We start from the raw sequence: 21,331 nt of genomic DNA, 5'->3' as shown, positions 1-21,331 counted from the left end.
AAACTCTAGGCATGATTAGTTGACCAAAAATGCCTGCAGGTCCCCTACCCTCTTGATGGAGGCCAGTGCAACCAGTAGCAAAGTCTTCATGGATAGAAGCTTTAAGTCTGCTGACTGCAAAGGCTCAAAGGGAGCATCCTGGAGTGCTCAAAGCACCAGGGAAAGGTCCCAAGAGGGTATGGAAGGGGGTCAAGGAGGATTTAAGCATCTCGCCCCCCTAAGGACATGGAGATTCCTGAGGTCCAGATGCGGGTGCCATAGGGTGCCCGTCTCTGAGTCAAAAGGTCCTTCCTCAGAGGAATGGGCCAGGGAGGGACTGTCACGAGGAGCATGAGTTCTGACAACATTTCTATTGCAAATGCAAACCCCTCCATCAACGCAACATCATTGCTGTATTGTCAAAGAGCTGCGTGGACACACAAATTGGATCTGAACAGTTGCGATATACAGTATGGACATAATTTTAGATCATATTCCAATCGGATACAAATATAATTGGATTTGGACTGACAGTGTGAATGTAGCCATAGTGAACTACTTTACGTCAACATTTTAGCCATAGTCAACGCTTCATTTACACATGTGGCTAATGCTGTGCCTCTCTCAACCACAAATGACATCTTTCATCAGTTTTTTGCACTCTTCTCTTTAACTTTCGGCATTCTATAGAACTCGAAATGTTTTTTCTCGGTGCGACCGATTAGTACAGACCAAAACACAACCTTTTTCAAGCAGCAATAATCAGCCAAATTTGCGAGTCTGTTCAGTTCAGTGGTATTGTTTATGTTCAGTGTCTCCAAAATGGCCGACTTCCAGATTGAGGACATGTAGTGAAAACCCTCTATATAGAGCCCGGGAAGTCACCTGTGAAAATTTTTTAAATAAAATCTGTAGTGACGGTTTAGCAATCCGTCCCCTCAGTTTATAAACCGTAGCCTACTCACGAATTCTTAAAACTGTTCCCTCGGTTTAACAAATCGTTCACACAGATTAATAAACCGTACCCACAAGTTCCTAATCCGCGCTCTCAGATTTGTAAACCGTGCTTTCAGTTTTTGCAATCTGTACCCACAAATTCATAAACCGTCCCCACGCTTTCGCAATCCGTTCCCACGGGTTTGTAAACTGTACGGATTTGTGGCCCCTCCCCCAGTCTGTGCCGGCTGATTCAACCAGGCCACCTGTTTAGGTGCGGGATGCATTGCATTGTGTTTTAACCTAATTTTTTTAAATGGATAATTTCTTGAATTTTCTAAAAAACTACATTTACTTGTATCTTTAAAGTTCATTTTTTGGGAAAAAACTCAGTAATAGAATAAGCAAAAAAGACTTCACATATAAAAAAAACTGTAAAAGGTAAGGTTATATAAAAATAAAACATATTACTGCCTTAAGTTGATTAATTTATAGTTATAAACGCAATTAATAATAATAATAATTATCATATTAGCTATTATTACATTTAGGCTACATATTTTGAAGACGGTTTTATCCAAAAAAAGGATAAATACGTCAAATGTCAGTCATAATACAGGTTAGACATTAATAATACAGGGCTAAGATCATCACAAATAAATACAAGATTTTGACGCATATCAAAGGGTTTGTGCGGAGTGTGGAGCGAGTAATGCATGGCACGTACGGAGGCCAATCAACCAATCAACAGTGCGCATTCCAATCAACAGTGGAAACAACTTAAAATAGCCTACTCTATCATTTCTGGTCATACAGAAAATAATAATACATCATTCGCAACAATAACAAGAAAACGTTGTGCTTTTGTAAAATAAAATAAAACAATCAGGCGCGCTTTCATGATCTCCGTGAAGTGGAGCGCGTCTCAAAATGAACAAAAAAATATATATATAGCCTACCTATATAAAGCTTGAAATTTTCAGTTTTAAACGAACAAATTTGAATCAAAAGTAAATACTGTCTGATTATGTAATCCATATGAAAGGTGCATGCATTTCTCTCAAAGGCGCATATAATTGCATATAATTCTCTGGCTGCTATAATTGTGTGTTTATAAAGAACATTTGTTGTGGCAAAAGAGCCTAGAGAAAATGAGATCAGAGGCCTGTACCATGAAGGTAGCTGAACAAACTCGGGTTTACAGGATTGGTTTTGAGTTGACAAATCCAAACCGATGCAATCAGGCTTTATTGGTACCATGATGCAGCTCATCAACTTTCTCTGTCAACTCAGGCTTTGATCTTTAAGCTATGATTACTCCACGCGCGCGTGCACATAAAAGAGTGACGTCGACACTGAACAGCCAATCGCGGGTAGTAGAGTGAGAGCGTTATATTTTTCCGCGGAGGAGCAAGAGATAATTATTCAGAATTACGATGAATTTAAATATGTATTTCAAGCTCAAAACAATACGGTCTCTGCTGCCAAAGCAAGAGAAGACTGTTGGAGAAAGATTGCTGATTGTTAATGTGTAAGTTAAACAAATACGTTCTATATTTATGTAAAATTATGTATATGTATGTGTAGCCTATATGTTTACTTTACCCTATAGCCTATTTGTATAATATATAAAAAATGTACATGTATGTACTAAGAAAGATTAATATTCCTTGATTTTTAGATGCAACCCCAACTCCAAATGTTCTTGGCAGCAGATAAAGACAAAATATAAAAATAATAATAAAAAAGGGGTGAGTATTTACCACAACCTTTTATTACTTTTGTGAACATTTGATCACAAACACTTGTTTGCAGCAAACAGAAATAAAGAGTTAAATTCAGAAAACCAGAATACACTGTGGCGGAGGAGTTGGCTCTTAGTAGGCAAGGGACGGCCGATTATGGATGGGATTAGAGGTGCTGTACAATCTGACCCTGGTGCTGGCTCCTTTAAGTAAGTAACACTGGGTACGTGTGCAATACATTACTACTTTTAAGTTGTAAATATGGCTGACTGTATGTTCTGCAGTAGAGAGAAATACAGTGTCCCTGTTGAAGCCAGCACACATACACACAGTCTCCCACACAGAGGTCAGTATGCAGCAGACAGAACACCAGAAACATAACCTGCTTTACAACAGTTATGCTTTACATTGGCCTATTTTTATTTATTAGGGTGGAGGAAATTTAGACACTCTGTCTGTGTGTTCTCAGACAGTTGCTGATGTGAATGCACTGGGCTTTTTACTATGGCAAACATTTGAATGTGTGGCATAAAAAAGGGACGGGCACTTACACATCTCATTTATTGTAGTATTTTTCACAACCTGCCCCAGAAACTGAGGCCTCTATCTCAATGGCCTTCAGAAGAAATTTTAATGTGACATAAATTAGTCAGTCCTGTGTTTGTAGGAAGTCAAGGAACTTTTTGTGATTTGATGAGCCTCCAGAAAACTTGTAATGATCATGTTTGTGGTGGAATTATGTTTCAGGTGGAAACAGACTCAGTCGGGGCCCTGTACAAAATGAGATTTGAACTAGACTGCACACTAAATGAGTCTTGAACTAGACTGCACACTAAAGGAGTGTTGAACTAGACTGCACACTCACTAAAGGAGACTTGAACTAGACTGCACACTAAAGGAGACTTGAACTAGACTGTTCACTAGGAGCTGACTGTGAGCTGAGAAAAAAAAAATGGAGATCAAACAGCTGAATAAAACTGATCTCAGTATGTGAACTTATTTAACCAAGTAACACTTTAGTATTAATATTTATTAATGAAACTTTCTCTTGCTCTCTTTCTCCCTCTCATCCCACAAAACCAATAAAACAGTTTGAGACTTATCTGCAGTTTCAATGTGCTTTTATTAAGTGTAATATTGTATGGTGATTGCATCTACATCTGCACCAGCTGAGTGGTCAAGTGTGATCGGGTCAGTTTCATCGGGGAGAAGCTGGTTTTGTGGTGGTTCTCGCTCTGTTCTACTGGTGGCTATAATGTGCAGAATGGCACATGCATGCAGCCACTATCTCTGATGCCCGCTCTGGTGACTCTTAAGGGCTGAACACAGTTGAAACGTGCCTTTAGGATGCCAAAGGTCATCTCGATCTTCACTCTGGTTTTACTGAGGGCCACACTGAAGCGGTGCTGTGGCCCTGTCTGAGGTCAGGGGGTTATTGTGTAGGTTTTTCTATCTCAGTTCAAATTAACTGTTTTGTACTGTACCAAATTTAACTTGCTTTCCTCAAAGCGCTGACACAACACAGACTCATGGAAAATTTGTGAGTCAAGCACTGGAGCCAGGCCATTTAGCATCCAAACTTGTGATCATACGTTCATGACCACAAGTCATCAGCAGATGAAATGTTTAGTAGATCATTTTTATATCTGTTAATGTTACTAATTTAAAGATTCATCTAACAGAAAATAATCATCTCACAAATTCACATCTCTACCTGAAGTGATAGGATTTCCTATTAACATCTGCCTCATGTTCTCTTGACTGGAGCAATAGACTATAGGGAATCCTATCATAAGATTAACAGAATAATAATAAAGATTTAAAATAATTCTTAACATGTATTATATTGTATAGCCTAGTACATTTGTGAAATGTGCTAAAAAAAAAAAAAAAAAAAAAGTGTTCATGTGATGTCACCCTATCAATATATCTTACCGGCAATTTTATAAAAGCCCTCTTTTATGGACATGGTCGATAAATGTCCAGGGAACACTATTAATTAAACTTTTCATGTACTCCTGCAGAGCAAGGACCACCTTGCGAATGGTTCGACAAACCGTGTTTTCCCCCAGCTTCTGTGCATCATCCACCGTGCAAGTATGTACCACTTGCAAAAAAACACAAACGCAATACCATTTGCGGTACAGTAAGTGCATGAATTCGACGTGTTAAATTATTTATGTGCAGCTCAAGAAGTTCGCAAAATAAGACATTACTTCCACGGAAAAGCTGTATCTTTCATACAAGTAACTATCAGGAAAGGCAAGGGGATTTTGTCAGGCTAAAAACTCTTTCTTTACAAAGTGCTCGTCTAACAATTTGCGCTGAGATGTCCACCGGATTTGGAAGAAAAGGTGAAGTCATTGCAACAAACACTTGGAATAAGTTACGTCACCTATATGTTTCTTTGCTCTCAGCTGATTGGTCAAACTTCAGTCTGAGATCTCGAATCCAGAACATAACTTGCCCTGGAGCAGGTTAGCCGTGCAGTGTAAGATACCATGGCAACGAACACCGATTAAAGCCGAGTTACTTTCATAGTACCTAAAACCCAGGGTTGGCGGAAACTAAACTGAAACATAGCCGGCTAGCCACCTAATCCGGCTTCATGGTACAGGCCCCAGGGGCCTGTTCTTCGTACGTTGCTTAAAACATCCGAGATCAAATGAGACATCCAAGATGATATCATTGTGCTAATCATGATCTGGCTAACTCGGTTCTTCGAACACACTTGCCGGATATGATTAGTATAGCTGGTTTGAGTCATCTGAGATAATTGCGCGTTCATGCGCTGGTTAAAAGGGGATATGTATCGATAGTAGAAACATTGATCAGCAACGCTGCTATTGGCTGCTCAGCGTGGGCGTGGCCAAAGAGTGCGCTCAGTTTTTCTCCTTAGCAGAGCAAGAACTAATAGTCAAAGTTTATTCGGAATTTTAATGTTTAATTAAAACGCCAGGGAACACCTCAAAGTCTGCAAAAGCCAGGAGAGAGGGCTGGCAAAAAGTAGCAGACAATTTAAATCTGTTAGAAGTGGCCATGTTAGATGTTTTTATCACTTATTAGCCTATATTTTTGTATTTTAATAATTGCATAATTACTTTGTGCATTGTAATGTCAGAGTCACCACACTAGAACATGGGAACAAATAAAAGTGAAGTACAAAAATATTCTACATAATGGTATTTTTTGTTATATAGTCTCTTTTATAAAAGGCACTGTTAAATAAATGGTTGTCAGATTATAAAAGCAACCAAGAAAAAGGCTGAGAAAAGAAAAGATCTTAGTAGCCTACACTGTAAAATAATTTTTGCTGCATTAAATTAAGGCCGTATAGTCATTTCAACTGTTAAATCTTGAATGATGAATTGCTTTGACTTGTGAAAGTGAAAACTGATAAACTTATGTTATGTTAATGTAAAAATATTAACACTTGTATCTGTTCCCAAGAAAGTGGTGGCTGAAATATGTGCAGTAAGTGGACATTTTCTAACTTTCCAAAATAAATAAAGTATAAGACTTTATAATGTCCATTTGTTTCCATTGCACTAGACAGTGAATAAACCCTCTCAGATAACTGTCATATGGAGGAACTAGCCTACCTGCAAGCGCATAAATAACTTTACTTAATATATACTTGTATGCTTTATGGCTGCAATATAAGTTGCAGGATTCCACATCTACAGAAAGGCCTACAGAAGAGTCTGCACAGACAGAGGAGACATAGGCCTACAGGTGGGCAGTGTATAGCCAACTTTTCCTTTTTATTTGTTGCATGAGGCATGTGTCTAATATCACTTGTTACAGGCACTTGACCACTGGCTTTTCTTTACAAAGAACAACTGAAATAAAACTCAAGGAACTAAGCATATTTGTATTTTATTAAACATGTAATGAAAAGTGTGTTTTTTTGGCAATGTTGTGTAATATGGCACATGCAACATGTCACAGGCCCTGTCAGGTGTGCAACCCTCAGACTTTTCAGACACTGACATCTTCCCTTTAGTTAGCCAAAGTTCATTTCATTGTGTGCCCTTGTCCTGGCAAGAGCTGCATTGTAACTGGTTTGGGTCAATGGGGTCATAAAACACCTGTCTGCAGGCAGGAACATGTCATAATCACCTATGAAAAAATGCAGTTCTGTTAGGATCAGCATAAGTGTATGTAATACAGTGAGCTTGATATTTAATTGTGTAACTTTTCTTACCACTTTCAAATAATGTGCATAAATGTGAATCTCTGAAAATGCTTAAGTCATGCACAGACCCTGGCCATTTTGCTTTCACATTTGTGATATGGAAGATTTTAGTCAACTGCCTTCTTTCTTTTTTTTTTATATAATATTACTAATCTGGAATATTAAGAATCACAATAGTAACTGGGCTGCACATTTACATTGTGAACCCTCTTTCTGTTCACATAATCCCCTTATTGAGGCCTTGATGGCAGTCTATAGCCTATAGTCTACCAATCACGTTAGTGAAGCCTGAGTGACATACTGTAATCGGCAAAAAAAAAAAATTATGATAGCCTAAAAAAAAAAAAATGCTTTAAAAAAAATGCTTTACAACATTGGGTCTTAAGTGGCTTGGAAATTCCACAAAAAAAAAACCTAAAACTGTTTCTTAAACCTAAAAGCGCCAGGTAAACTCTGAATGACACGACAGACAGCACTTTCCATCAAGTTCTCCGCATCTCCAATAGTGTAAAGGAAAGCCACTCGCAAATAATCTTAGGGCAATGCAAACAGTTTGTGCTGTAGCCTAGTTAAAGCCCGACTCCGACAAGTCGAAAATAAATGTGCGTTTCCAACAAATTAATAATGTAAACGACAATCTCACGAGTCCCGAGAAAAAATATATATCTCGGAGAGTGCACTATCGCGCTGCGCTGGACTTCCCGTATCAGCTCCGCTTATGAAGCCGCAGTCTAATCCTGTTAACATGAAATAAGCCTGCTCCCGAGCAGGTTTAAGATTGCGCACCTGTTGCTATGACAGCAAGTCCAGGATGAGCGTCGAAGAACCAAACAATCCAAGATCATGCCAAATCCCCAACAATCAAATCCAGCTAACTGAGTTAGCGACGTACGAAGAACGGGCCCCAGGTGATGTTGGCTGTTTATTGATGACGAAATCATCATCATGTAATTGCTAGAGTCACTGATCTTATTCAGTGTCTAATGTTTTGATTATATAGGACTTGTTTTTAATGTTGTTTTATAATTGAAGACATTTAATTTTACAGCATGAGAGCAATGTTGTTTTTCAAATAATATAAAGGATTTTAAAAACATTTAGTGCATTAAACTTTTCCTCTACATTATTACTTAGCCATCACAATCAAAGAAATGCTTCATGCTGCAGTGCATGCTGGGTACCACCAATCAAAACTCACCCATATCTCCCAGCATGCATTGCGGCATTAAATTATGCAGCTGGATTTTTTGTAGCTTGTTTTATGCTCAGAGTTGATCTGATTATCTGGATATTTTGTTTGATTGTCACCATTGTTAAGATTCATATGCTGTTTCTTGATGTCTGTGTGTAAGTAATACCAGAGATGAAAGGCTTGTGCACTAAATAGTTTTTAAAAACCAAGTATATTATTTGATAATCAACACTGCTAGATATGCTGTAGAATCAAATGACTTCCATTATGAATAAAACAATATTAAAACTGTTATGATGATGAGGAAGGAGAACCCAGGCGCAGACAAAGTACACTAAACACGATTTATTATAGGCAAAAAGGGGAAAATAAAGCCCACAATGGGGTAAAACAAGACAAGACTGAGGATACTAACTAGACTATAAACTTGACAGAAGACTAGACACTAACTAACAGCAAATACACAAACAGGATCTTCACAGGACTCGTAACGAAGACAGGATACTCACAGGAACTATTTTGCAATGACTCACATGAAATAATAGCACAGGCCAGCTTCACAGAGTAACACCACAGCAGTATTCACAATGAACCGACACAGGACAGAAAACATGAGGGGATTAAAAAGGGAGAAACTAATCAGGAACAGGTGACACAGGTAAAGCAATAATTTAACCAGGGACACAGGTGAAACAATAATGACTAAACAAGGGTAACAAGGGGGCGGGGTTACATGACGAGACACCGCAAGCACATGGCCAAACAAATGGCCATGTGCTGCACATGAAACATGGGCCTGTCATGATCCTGCCTCAAGACCAGGGAAAATCAGAGACAAGGCAGAATCATGACAGAACCCCTCCCTTAAGGAGCGGCTTCCAGACGCTCCCTAAGGGAACACTAAATACGTGACATGACAGACTGAGACAAGGACACAAACCAACAAAACATGACGAACAACAACAACGGCAAACATGAAAAAACTATAACAGGGTTGGGATGAAAAATCAAAAACAACAAACAAGGCAGAGGAGGTGGAGACAAAGAGTTCATGGGGGATAGTCCAGGGTGGGTGGGTGGGACTGTGGTCTTGGGTGGACAGGACGATGGCTGAGGGCGAGGGGTCCGGGCAGACTTTGATGGGGACACATGAGGAACAGTCTTGGGGGAAACAGTCCGGGGTGAAGTGGTGACAGGGGTGACCGGGGAAACAAACAGAGGTCGGGTGACAGAGGGAACCGCTACAGCCGGCGGCGGAGCGAAGACAATGGGTGTGGCAGGTGGTAAGGGAGCGGAGAAAGACGCAGACTGTGAAGCTGGGACAGGGCTGGACACAATAGCTGGGACAGGGCTGGACACAATAACTGGGACAGGGCTGGACACAATAGCTGGGACAGCACTTGCAGTGGCGGGCTCTGGAACAGTGCTTGCAGTAGCTGGCTTCAGATCAACACTGGCTGCAGCTGACTCAGGAACCGGATCTCTTGCAGCTGTGGATTCAGGACTAGAGGACTTGACAGGACTGACAGGGACCTCAAGGATCTTGACAAGACGTGACAGATAATTAGATAAGGTCTTTGCCGCGACAACAACAGGTAAGTCTTGATGGGCTGATACGGCTTGAAGAACTGCTTCAGCAGCTGAATCGGCCGCAGCTTTCTCCTCAGCACTCGCTTGCAGTGGCGGGCTCTGGGACAGCGCTCGCAGTGGCGGGCTCTGGGACAGCCAGAGACGAAGGACGTGAGGCTCCCTTCCTCCTCTTCTTCCTCCTGGGTCGCGGAGCGGAGACGGAAGCCAGACTGGTGACAGGAGAGGGAGGTGAAGCAGGAACCGTTACAGGAACTGAGGAGCTCAGCGCAGGCGAGGAGGACTCCGGGCAGGAAGACTCCGATGCTGACTCCCACGACGGGTGTCTTCCACACTTACCATGAAGATTGATGGACGTGGACGGTGTTTCAGGAGTAGCGGCGGGTCTGGGTTGGTCCCCATGTGTAGCGACGGCTAGCAGACGACCCTCAGGGATCACAGGAAGCTTGACAGAGGGTGGAGACCTCGAGGAAGAAGACTGCGGCTCCTCCCGAGAGAAACGATCCCAGAGTTGGGCATAATTCTTCAGGATCCACTCACCCTGGGACGAGAATGGAAGGTTGACCTTTCTGTCGGTGGGAGTTGACAACCAGCATTGTTCACGGAATTCCGATTGTCGCTGGAGCTGGGAGAACATAGCGTCTGCTGGGTTCTTTATTGTTCGGTTCATTCTGTTATGATGATGAGGAAGGAGAACCCAGGCGCAGACAAAGTACACTAAACACGATTTATTATAGGCAAAAAGGGGAAAATAAAGCCCACAATGGGGTAAAACAAGACAAGACTGAGGATACTAACTAGACTATAAACTTGACAGAAGACTAGACACTAACTAACAGCAAATACACGAACAGGATCTTCACAGGACTCGTAACGAAGACAGAATACTCACAGGAACTATTTTGCAATGACTCACATGAAATAATAGCACAGGCCAGCTTCACAGAGTAACATCACAGCAGTATTCACAATGAACCAACACAGGACAGAAAACATGAGGGGATTAAAAAGGGAGAAACTAATCAGGAACAGGTGACACAGGTAAAGCAATAATCTAACCAGGGACACAGGTGAAACAATAATGACTAAACAAGGGTAACAAGGGGGCGGGGTTACATGACGAGACAACGCAAGCACATGGCCAAACAAATGGCCATGTGCTGCACATGAAACATGGGCCTGTCATGATCCTGCCTCAAGACCAGGGAAAATCAGAGACAAGAAGGCAGAATCATGACAAAAACCACAAGTATTATATAATCAAAGTGTAATGAGACATGGTTGGGGCACTACAAGTCCCATCAGCACTAGCGCTATATAAGGAAGTAGCGAGGTTTGTTTGCTCTCTCGCTTCCTGTCTTTGACTGACTTGTGGATGAATGGATGTCACGGCACATCTGAAACTTCAACTGATGGTAGGTAGAGAGATTAGTTTGTTTTCTCGCTTCCTCTTTGTTGCATTGATTGTGAGTCGTGTGAATAATGTCGCAGCAGATTTATCAACTCAGAGGAAGAGTAGCGGACGAGCAGTTGTGTTAAACGCTGGTGCAGCGTTATTAAGAGCCGAATATATGATACACACCGTTAAGGAGGTAGTAGTCTTATAATTTTATGAAATTGTTTTTAGGATTATGTTTTAATGATTTTATTTTCTTTTGCTTTTAGTGTTTTGGCCGGATTATTGCCTGACTGATTGTTGCCTGAGTGTCCGTCAAAATAACGGATGTTAGAGGTATTGTTTAATTCGAAGGGAACTTTTGAATGTTTTCTATTATGTGCAGCAATTATCTTGAATGTTTTATTTTATTGATGTTTTTATGTTGTAAATAGTTCTTTGTAATTAACTGTGTTTCCCCTTACAGAGATGCACGGTTACCGTTTACTTTAGATTTAATTTTCTTTGGTTTATTTATTGTTTTTGTTGAATGTTGGACCATAATTGTATAAGGAAAATCTCGGCCATAAAATGATGGTTTTATGGTACTGACTGGTTTGTTCTACTTGCATTACCCACTGTTAATTAATTTGGTTTTCTTTCTTTTTGTAGATTCCTTTTCAAACCAACAATGGCTTCTGGGTTACCCTCACTGTGTGGATGGCGGTGGTGAGGTGGCTGGGATCGTGTGGTGGTTTGGTCACTTTATTTGTGTTTCTTTCTCTTTTGTAGGTTCGCAGTGTGATTGCTGTGAGCGTTGTTGTGGTGAGAGCATTTTTGAATGCCACTTTGTCCCCACGATTAGGTAACCCGTGGCTATCTGTTGGTTGATTTCGTTTTTGTTTCGTTTCTTTTTATTTATTATTATTTCCTTTGTGGGTATTTGCATTGACGATCTGTTACACCTTTTTTTAATATATTGAATCATCTGAATAAAAATGTGCCTGTTGATTAAAGCTGTACTACCGCCTTGCGCCTGATTATTTACCCCATGTGGGTCATTATGTTACAATTGGCGTAGTCGGCAGGGTATTATTTTTCGGCGAGGGTGGTTGTGATTTTTATTATTATTATTTATTTATTTTTTGTGGCATATTTATCTATTTATTTATTGATAGTAATTGTTCAAGTAAACGGTAATCGTGTGTGAAGAGGAGCATCACAGTCTTCGTGGGACCTTTTCACCTTTTGTTTTGAACTGTCTCCTAACATAATTTGTCGGCAGATATTAGACTGCGCTTCGTGGGACTTGGATTTCACCATTCTGACTGAACTGCGTTTTGTGGGACTTGGATTTCACCATTCTGACTGAACTGTCTTATAAAATAATTTGTTAACAGATATGGAACAAGAAATAATAGACTTGCGGGAGCAAATACGGAACCTGCAGGCACAAAACGAACAGCTGACGAGAGAACGTCCCCCACCTAGTAGTAATGTTTCTAACCAACCGCACTCTTCTGTGTCTAATGCCAATGCTTCATCTCCAGTGTCTTTTAGCAGGGTACTTTATGTCCCTCGGGAGAGGAAATGCCCACGTTTTTACGGGAACATGGACACTACTTTGAGTATTGAAGACTGGACTGAGGAGGCTGAGGTGTGTATTGAGGGCAGGGGTTGGTCTGATAAAGAAAAGGTGGTGTTTCTGCTTGACCACCTGGGGGGGGAAGCCAGAATGGAGATAAAACTCCGCTCACCAGCTACTAGAGAAACTCCAGAGTCTGTTTTTGATATTTTAAGAGACTTGTATGGGGGGAGACAGACATTTGTGCAGTTACAACAGAGGTTTTATGAACGAAAACAAAAAGAAGGTGAATCATTTACTGAATTTTCCCATGCTTTGATGTCCTTGATGGACTTGATTCTTAATAGTAACCCAGGCAGTGTTCCAAATTCTGACAGAGTGCTTCGTGATCAGTTTGTCGAACATGTTCGAGATGTGATGTTGAAGCGTGAATTAAAGCGATTGGTAAGGGAGAAGCCAACTTCTACTCTACTAGAGGTTCGAAGTGAAGCCCTTAGGTGGGTGGAAGAGGGAAATAGGGAAGCAGTTGCTTCATATGTTCAGCCATGGTGTAACGTTACTCAAGGCAGGGTAGTTGAGTTTGAACCTAAGGTCAGATTTCAGGAGTCTACAGAGTTAAGAGAAGTTAAAGAGATGTTGAGACGGCAACAAACACAAATAACTGAACTTACCCAGCGTTTTGATAGCTTTTTGTCTCAAAAGAATGAACCCTTAAACACAACTAGGCAAAATAACTCAAGACGGTGCCTTCGCTGTAATAGAGTTGGGCATATAGCCAGATATTGTCGACAACCATGGCCCATTGAGTCAAACTCTAGATCCCCTCAGGTGAACGTAAATGAGACTTCTGCTGGGGAGCCTGACAGTGTAGCATCTGCAGTTTTGAGTCAGGTTGTAGAAGGAGCTAGTGAAGCCTCACCATCACCCGTTTGCCCTACTATCTTACAGCGTCTTGTGGGCAAATGTCCTGTTGTAATTCTGCAGATGGGGGGGGTGGAGATTTCATGTTTACTAGATACAGGGTCAATGGTGACTACTATAACTGAGTCATTTTTTGAGAAGCATTTCCGACAAATGGGAGTAGATGCACTTAAAAAATGTAGTTGGCTTCAATTAAAAGCAGCTAATGGTCTTGAGATTCCATATGTGGGATATTTTGAAACCGATGTGACTGTGCTGGGGCAAACTCTTTTAGGGCAAGGTATTTTGGTTGTAAAAGATCCTGTTGATACTTTGTTCCATCAGAGGAAAGAACTGACCCCTGGCCTTCTAGGTATGAATGTGATTGGACAGTGTTATAATGATCTGTTTGAAAAACACGGCTCAGCACTATTTTCAGCTCCACAGGTCAGGCAGGCAGAGTTAGGTTGGAGAGATGTCCTGTCACAGTGCCACCGAGCAGATGGTGCCCCTTGTCCTGGATTCATTGGTTATGTGAAGGTGCAGTCTTGCCATCCTGTCCAGATTCCAGCTGGCACCATGAGGTTAGTACCTGCGCTGTGCCCTAAAAACATAAAAAGTTGTACAGTGGTTTTTTTAGAACCCCAGGATTTCAATGATGGAGGGCTGCCTGCTGGAGTGTTAATATCACCTGCCCTGTTGCAGTGTATACAAGGGGTAGTGCATGTACCGGTAGTTAATGTTGGCACAGAACCCTTATATTTGCCACCAAGAATTAGATTAGGTAGTTTGGTTGGTGCTGAGGTAGTCATGAAATCAGATCAAGACATTGTGTTTAAGGGAGATTTACCATGTGATCCTAATACTGTGACTGTTCAGTGTCAAACTATTACATCAGTGTTAAGCATCGATGTTCAAGGGTTAGAATTGCCGGGGCTTACAGAGACTGAGGAGGCGGACGTTAGGAGTTTGCTAACAAGATATTCTGATGTCTTCGCCAAGCATGATAGTGATTTGGGGTGTACAAACTTAATAGATCATCAGATTCCTTTAATAGATGATACACCGGTACGCCAGCGATATCGTAGAATTCCTCCTAGTCAGTTTGAGGCTGTAAAGGCACACATAAGACAATTGTTGGACAGTCAAGTCATTAGGGAGAGTTGCAGCCCATATGCCTCGCCAATTGTATTGGTGCAAAAGAAGGATGGCTCTCTGAGAATGTGTGTCGATTATCGCCAGCTCAATGTCAGAACTCGTAAGGATGCCTATCCCTTACCAAGGATAGAGGAGTCACTGGATGCCTTGACTGGAGCAAAGTGGTTTTCGACTTTAGACCTGGCTAGTGGATATAACCAGGTGCCAGTAGCTGAAGAAGATCGTCCTAAGACTGCTTTTTGCACTCCATTTGGGCTCTTTGCATTTAATAGGATGCCTTTTGGATTATGCAATGCCCCAAGTACTTTTCAAAGGTTAATGGAGCGAATTTTTGGGGATCAGAGTTTTCAGTCTTTATTGCTCTATTTGGATGATGTGATTGTCTTTTCAGCAACCATTGAGCAACATCTTCAGCGACTTGAGCTGGTGTTGGATCGGCTGAGACAACAGAACTTGAAGATAAAACTCAGTAAATGCTGCTTCTTTCGGTCAGATGTACGTTATTTGGGGCATGTGGTCTCTTCTACAGGGGTCCGTACAGACCCAGAGAAGATATCTGCTGTAGCTAAGTGGAATCGTCCACAAAATCTTCAAGAACTTCGATCCTTTCTGGGTTTCGCCAGTTACTATCGGCGGTTTGTTAAAAACTTTTCATGTATTGCTGGACCCTTGAATACATTGGTGGCAGAACTGATCAGGGGACAGAAAAGTAAACGACCAAAGATCAATCTGGGGACCAAATGGACTGACTCATGTGAAAATGCTTTTCAGACTCTTAAAACCGCTTTAACTAATGCTCCTGTCCTTGCTTATGCTGATTTTAGTAAGCCCTTTATCTTGGATGTTGATGCAAGCCATCAAGGTTTGGGTGCAGTCTTATCTCAAGAACATGGAGGCAAATGTCGACCAGTCGCATTTGCAAGTCGAGGTCTGCGACCATCTGAACGCAACATGCAGAATTATAGTTCAATGAAGTTGGAGTTTTTGGCTCTTAAATGGGCTGTTTCAGAAAAGTTTAGGGAGTATTTGCTGGGTCAGAAATGCCTGGTGTATACAGACAATAATCCACTCAGTCATTTGCGGACCGCGAAATTGGGAGCGTTGGAACAGCGATGGGCTAACCAGCTTGCGGATTTTGATTTGGAAATTAGGTATAAACCTGGACGTTCTAATGTTAATGCTGATGCTCTGTCTAGAAAAAATGCTACATCTGTAGCTGAATTGGCTATGACTACTGTTTTACCAAAGGAACTGTATCAGTATGCTCATGATAGTCAACATGTAGTCATAAGCGAAACAATTTCTGCTCTTCCTGTACAGCCTAGAGAAAATCTTAGTGTTCTGCAAGAAACTGACCCCATTATTGGGCAATTCCTTGTTTATTGGGATCGTCAAAGGCCACCAGATACACAGGAGAAAGCATCAGAATCATCAGAGGTGCTTGAATTGGTAAGGCAGTGGGAGAAGCTGGTGAGGATCGAGGGCATACTGTATCGGAGGTTCTGTCCCCAGGAGGAACATCGTGAAATTCGTCAGGTTGTGTTACCAGCTGTTCTCAGAGAAAGAGTTCTTACGGGTCTGCATGATGACCATGGCCACCAAGGAATTGAGCGGACGGCAAGTTTAGTGAGAACTCGATGTTACTGGCCTGGTATGTTCAAGTTCATTGAGGAATGGTGTAAGAAATGCCAGCGCTGCACCCTGGCCAAAGTGGTACGACCAAAAGTACGAAGTTTTATGGGGCACCTGATGGCAGAGAGGCCGTTTTCTGGCCATTGATTTCAAATTGCTTGAACCTGCATCAAATGGACTTGAAAATGTACTGGTTATGACGGATGTATTTTCAAAATTTACACAAGCCATCCCAACTAAAGACCAAACGGCATCAACAGTGGCACGTGTTTTAGTGGAACATTGGTTCTACTTGTTTGGAGTTCCACGACAAATTCATTCAGATCAGGGCCGGTGTTTTGAAAGTAGGCTGATCCAAGAATTATGTAGGCTGTATGGAATTTCAAAAACTCGCACCACGCCCTACCGACCGCAAGGGAATGGTCAATGCGAACGTTTTAATAGAACAATGCATGACTTGCTGCGTACTTTGCCTCCAGAGGAAAAACGTCATTGGCCAGACCATCTTGCGCAGGTAGTATATGCTTACAATACCACAGATCACCAGTCTACTGGGTTTTCTCCTTATGTCCTTATGTTTGGACAAGAGCCCCATTTACCTGTTGATTTTCTTTTGGGATTGGATAATCATGTCCAGAGTGAAGTAGACTGGGTGGTGGACCATAAAAACAATTTGGAACGAATATTTAGTAAGGCCCGAGCCCGCCTTCAATGTGCTACAGAACATCGTGCCCGATCAAATGACCTAAAGGTACGCCATGAACAACTAAGCGAAGGCCAGGTTGTGTATCAGAGAGCCCATAACATAAAAGGCAGGAATAAGATCCAGGATGCCTGGGATCCAACTCCCTATAAAGTGGTCCGGTGCCCAGATGGACATGGAGCTGTGTATGCTATTGCCCCTGCAGATGGAGGTGGTAATATTAGACATATTCACCGTTGTGAGTTGCGACCAGCTTATACTTCCCCGAATGATCCTGGACTTCTAGATCTATTTGACCAGCAGGAAACTTCAAGAGACCAAGATGAAGACATGGTAGCGGTGTCCCTAACGCCTGAGTATGTATCTGCCCAAGACCAAGTTATTAGGCCTCAACTTCCACAGGAAGATAATACCAACTTCTGTACTTCAGTAGTGGATTATGCAAAGGACCATCAGCCTCAACAACAGGAAGCTGTAGTAAGGCGTACAAGGAGAGCAACAGCTGGATGTCATTCAAATCCATATCGTCTCCCTCGGTCAGCCCCTACTACTGAAGTCCAGCTAAATCATCAGCTCGCTCTCCCTATGACAAGGCTGTCTAGTAGTGGTTTGAATGTAATGTTCCGCCCCTGGTTGTAGTGTTGATGTAATCGACGGGACGTCGATTTAATCTAGGGGGGTAGATTGTAATGAGACATGGTTGGGGCACTACAAGTCCCATCAGCACTAGCGCTATATAAGGAAGTAGCGAGGTTTGTTTGCTCTCTCGCTTCCTGTCTTTGACTGACTTGTGGATGAATGGATGTCACGGCACATCTGAAACTTCAACTGATGGTAGGTAGAGAGATTAGTTTGTTTTCTCGCTTCCTCTTTGTTGCATTGATTGTGAGTCGTGTGAATAATGTCGCAGCAGATTTATCAACTCAGAGGAAGAGTAGCGGACGAGCAGTTGTGTTAAACGCTGGTGCAGCGTTATTAAGAGCCGAATATATGATACACACCGTTAAGGAGGTAGTAGTCTTATAATTTTATGAAATTGTTTTTAGGATTATGTTTTAATGATTTTATTTTCTTTTGCTTTTAGTGTTTTGGCCGGATTATTGCCTGACTGATTGTTGCCTGAGTGTCCGTCAAAATAACGGATGTTAGAGGTATTGTTTAATTCGAAGGGAACTTTTGAATGTTTTCTATTATGTGCAGCAATTATCTTGAATGTTTTATTTTATTGATGTTTTTATGTTGTAAATAATTCTTTGTAATTAACTGTGTTTCCCCTTACAGAGATGCACGGTTACCGTTTACTTTAGATTTAATTTTCTTTGGTTTATTTATTGTTTTTGTTGAATGTTGGACCATAATTGTATAAGGAAAATCTCGGCCATAAAATGATGGTTTTATGGTACTGACTGGTTTGTTCTACTTGCATTACCCACTGTTAATTAATTTGGTTTTCTTTCTTTTTGTAGATTCCTTTTCAAACCAACAATGGCTTCTGGGTTACCCTCACTGTGTGGATGGCGGTGGTGAGGTGGCTGGGATCGTGTGGTGGTTTGGTCACTTTATTTGTGTTTCTTTCTCTTTTGTAGGTTTGCAGTGTGATTGCTGTGAGCGTTGTTGTGGTGAGAGCATTTTTGAATGCCACTTTGTCCCCACGATTAGGTAACCCGTGGCTATCTGTTGGTTGATTTCGTTTTTGTTTCGTTTCTTTTTATTTATTATTATTTCCTTTGTGGGTATTTGCATTGACGATCTGTTACACCTTTTTTTAATATATTGAATCATCTGAATAAAAATGTGCCTGTTGATTAAAGCTGTACTACCGCCTTGCGCCTGATTATTTACCCCATGTGGGTCATTATGTTACAAAAGCATTAGACACTGAATAAGATCAGGGATTCAGGCAATAACATGCTGATAACGTCGTCATCAATAAACAACATCATCTGATCTCATGGCTTTTTTAGCTATAACAAGTATGCTTTATAAACACACAATTATAGCAGTCAGAGAAAATTGTGTATTAAAGAGTCAAGGGTCAAGATCACAACTAAAGCAAACGCTAATTTTAATAATAAACGCTAATTAATAATGATGGTCATGGTGACTTTAAAATACAAAATATGATTTCATTAAACCGGAAATTAAATAAAGCAAATCTGGTAGTTTTAAGTGAAGCTGGTAATAAGTGTACGGCCATGCATTTCACCTTTATGTTTGGTTTATTCTAACCGAAATTCAACGACTGCCCAACGTTGGAGCATGACGTCAAACAAACATTGGATTTAGACGTCAACCCGACTTTCATTTTCAACCAAAATCCAACGTCTGATCGACGTTGCAGTCTATATCCTGTGCCTGCTGGTTCAACTTTGCGTTTAAAAAAAATTTTTCGTTTTTCAATAAGGGGTTAAAAAAGGAAAAATGAATGGACGCAAAAGTACACGGACCTTAGAACGAAAAACGAAAAATCAAGCTGAATTTTTTTTTTTTTTTGGAAAGATTGCAACAAAATGATCAAAATCATAAAGCGCCTATTTCTTTAGTTTCTTTATTATAGTACAGACAACATATATAATATTTATCACATTCAGCAGTGTTTTATATCATTTCAAAGGGTTTTCTGTAAAATTACAGCTCAGACAACATATACTTAAATGTTTATCACTTTTAGCACTGTTTTATGAAACTGCAAAGGGTTTCCTGTAAAATGACACCAAAATTGTCTATTTTGAAAAAATATATATATTTGGAAATGGGAGTCTTTTCAATTTGTGTAGGCAAATCCAGCTGGAAATGGTCCAGAAGCTTAACAGGTTAAACACTTGGTAAATACAGTCATAAAATTAATTTACTAATGTGTTCATATTCAAATACACTATACTTCATTCATCAATAATGGATTTATTTATTTATTTTTTATTCTCAGGGTCACTAGAAATCTGGGAATCTACATGTTTATTTATCATTCACATTTACTTGTAATTTTGCAGGTTTCATACTTGTCAGCTGCCTGTATTGATCAGATTACACATTACTGGAAACATTTATATACCAGTTCCACAGCCTATTGATAGTGTTAAATTGATCATTTAAATAAACCAAATGAACCACTAAACATACATTAAACTAATATTGAATAATACAAATATTGAACATATACAATATAAAAGAGAACCTAAAAAAAGATGTGTTTATCACTTTCACAAATGTGTACTTAATACACATATAATTATATACTATATATTACATAAAAAATTCAGGGGACCTACATTTTCATTAAAATCCTTAAAATGGTCACAAATAATTTTTTTCAACTAGATGTGAAAATTGTGATGTGATTTTATTTTTAAATAAATCTTAAATCTTTTAGATTTTACAAAAAGACCTTTATTGTCACCTCAGGATGGTGGGAATCATGTTTGTTAATGATTTCACTCATTTATCACATTTTTAACTGGCTAACACTAATTGTGATGAAGTCAAATGAGACTAACCTGAAGCGAATCTGGATTCCGAATAGCAAACGAAGGTTCTCTGCTGAATATCATACAACAGTAATGTCTTGAATCCTTAAATCACATTAGTGATGTAAGCCATTGTAACTGCATGTGTTATTCTGCTACAGTCTATGGTAAACTGTGTAAGTCTGTCTCTTAAATACTTGTATTTAATTTATGCGAATCTACATGTCAGCCAATCAGAGGTGATCTGTAGGCTACTGTTTTCCAGTAAATCACATGACATTAAGGAAACTTCATGTTATGAAACTGAATGTTTTAGTCTGCATTCCAGTCCACTTTTAGACACACACTTGTAAACATTTCTGTGTTTATATAAGGACCAGTGGCGTGCACAGGCCTCCTCAGGGGCAGGGGCGGAAGGACCAATAGGGCACTTTTTTAAAAACATTTATTTATTAAATAAATCACCTGTATTTAAAGCAGTACCCGTCTGTCTGTTGTGTTTTTAAATATCTTAATGACTTTCTCACAATTAACTGGAATATCTCGCTCGATGGAGAGCAGCAGTAGGTCAGAGAGCCTCTCTTCATTACCAATGAAAAGACGTTGATACAATTAGAATGCATAACACATCAAACAAAAACACGGAAATTGTGATAATATTACTAAATATTATTTACTTTACCAAACAAAACAGAGAATCAAGTAGGTAATTATGAGGAATTCATGTTTAGTTATGTTGATGTTATACATTTTATGTATGTATTCATGAATGTGTTAGCTATCATGAAAACAGTAACACTTTACAATAGGGTTTCATTAGTTAAATTTGTTAACATGAACTAATAATGAACTGCACTTCTACAGCATTTATTAATCT

General features: G+C 40.2%; 1 protein-coding gene across 1 annotated transcript in view; it reads right to left on the bottom strand.

Moving 5' to 3' along the window:
- Window positions 1–20,620, bottom strand: part of LOC307171349 (interferon-induced very large GTPase 1-like) — a 91,448-nt gene extending 70,828 nt beyond the window's left edge. The window contains exon 1 of the mRNA XM_079892919.1: window positions 20,485–20,620. The gene's annotated coding sequence lies outside the window, so the exon portion shown is untranslated. The remainder of the gene's footprint in view (window positions 1–20,484) is intronic.
- Between the last annotated feature and the right edge of the window lie 711 nt (window positions 20,621–21,331).

This window comes from Squalius cephalus (genome assembly GCF_949319135.1).
Source record: "Squalius cephalus genome assembly, chromosome: 1".
NCBI lineage: Eukaryota > Metazoa > Chordata > Actinopteri > Cypriniformes > Leuciscidae > Squalius > Squalius cephalus.
This window is presented reverse-complemented; position numbering and strand designations above follow the sequence as displayed.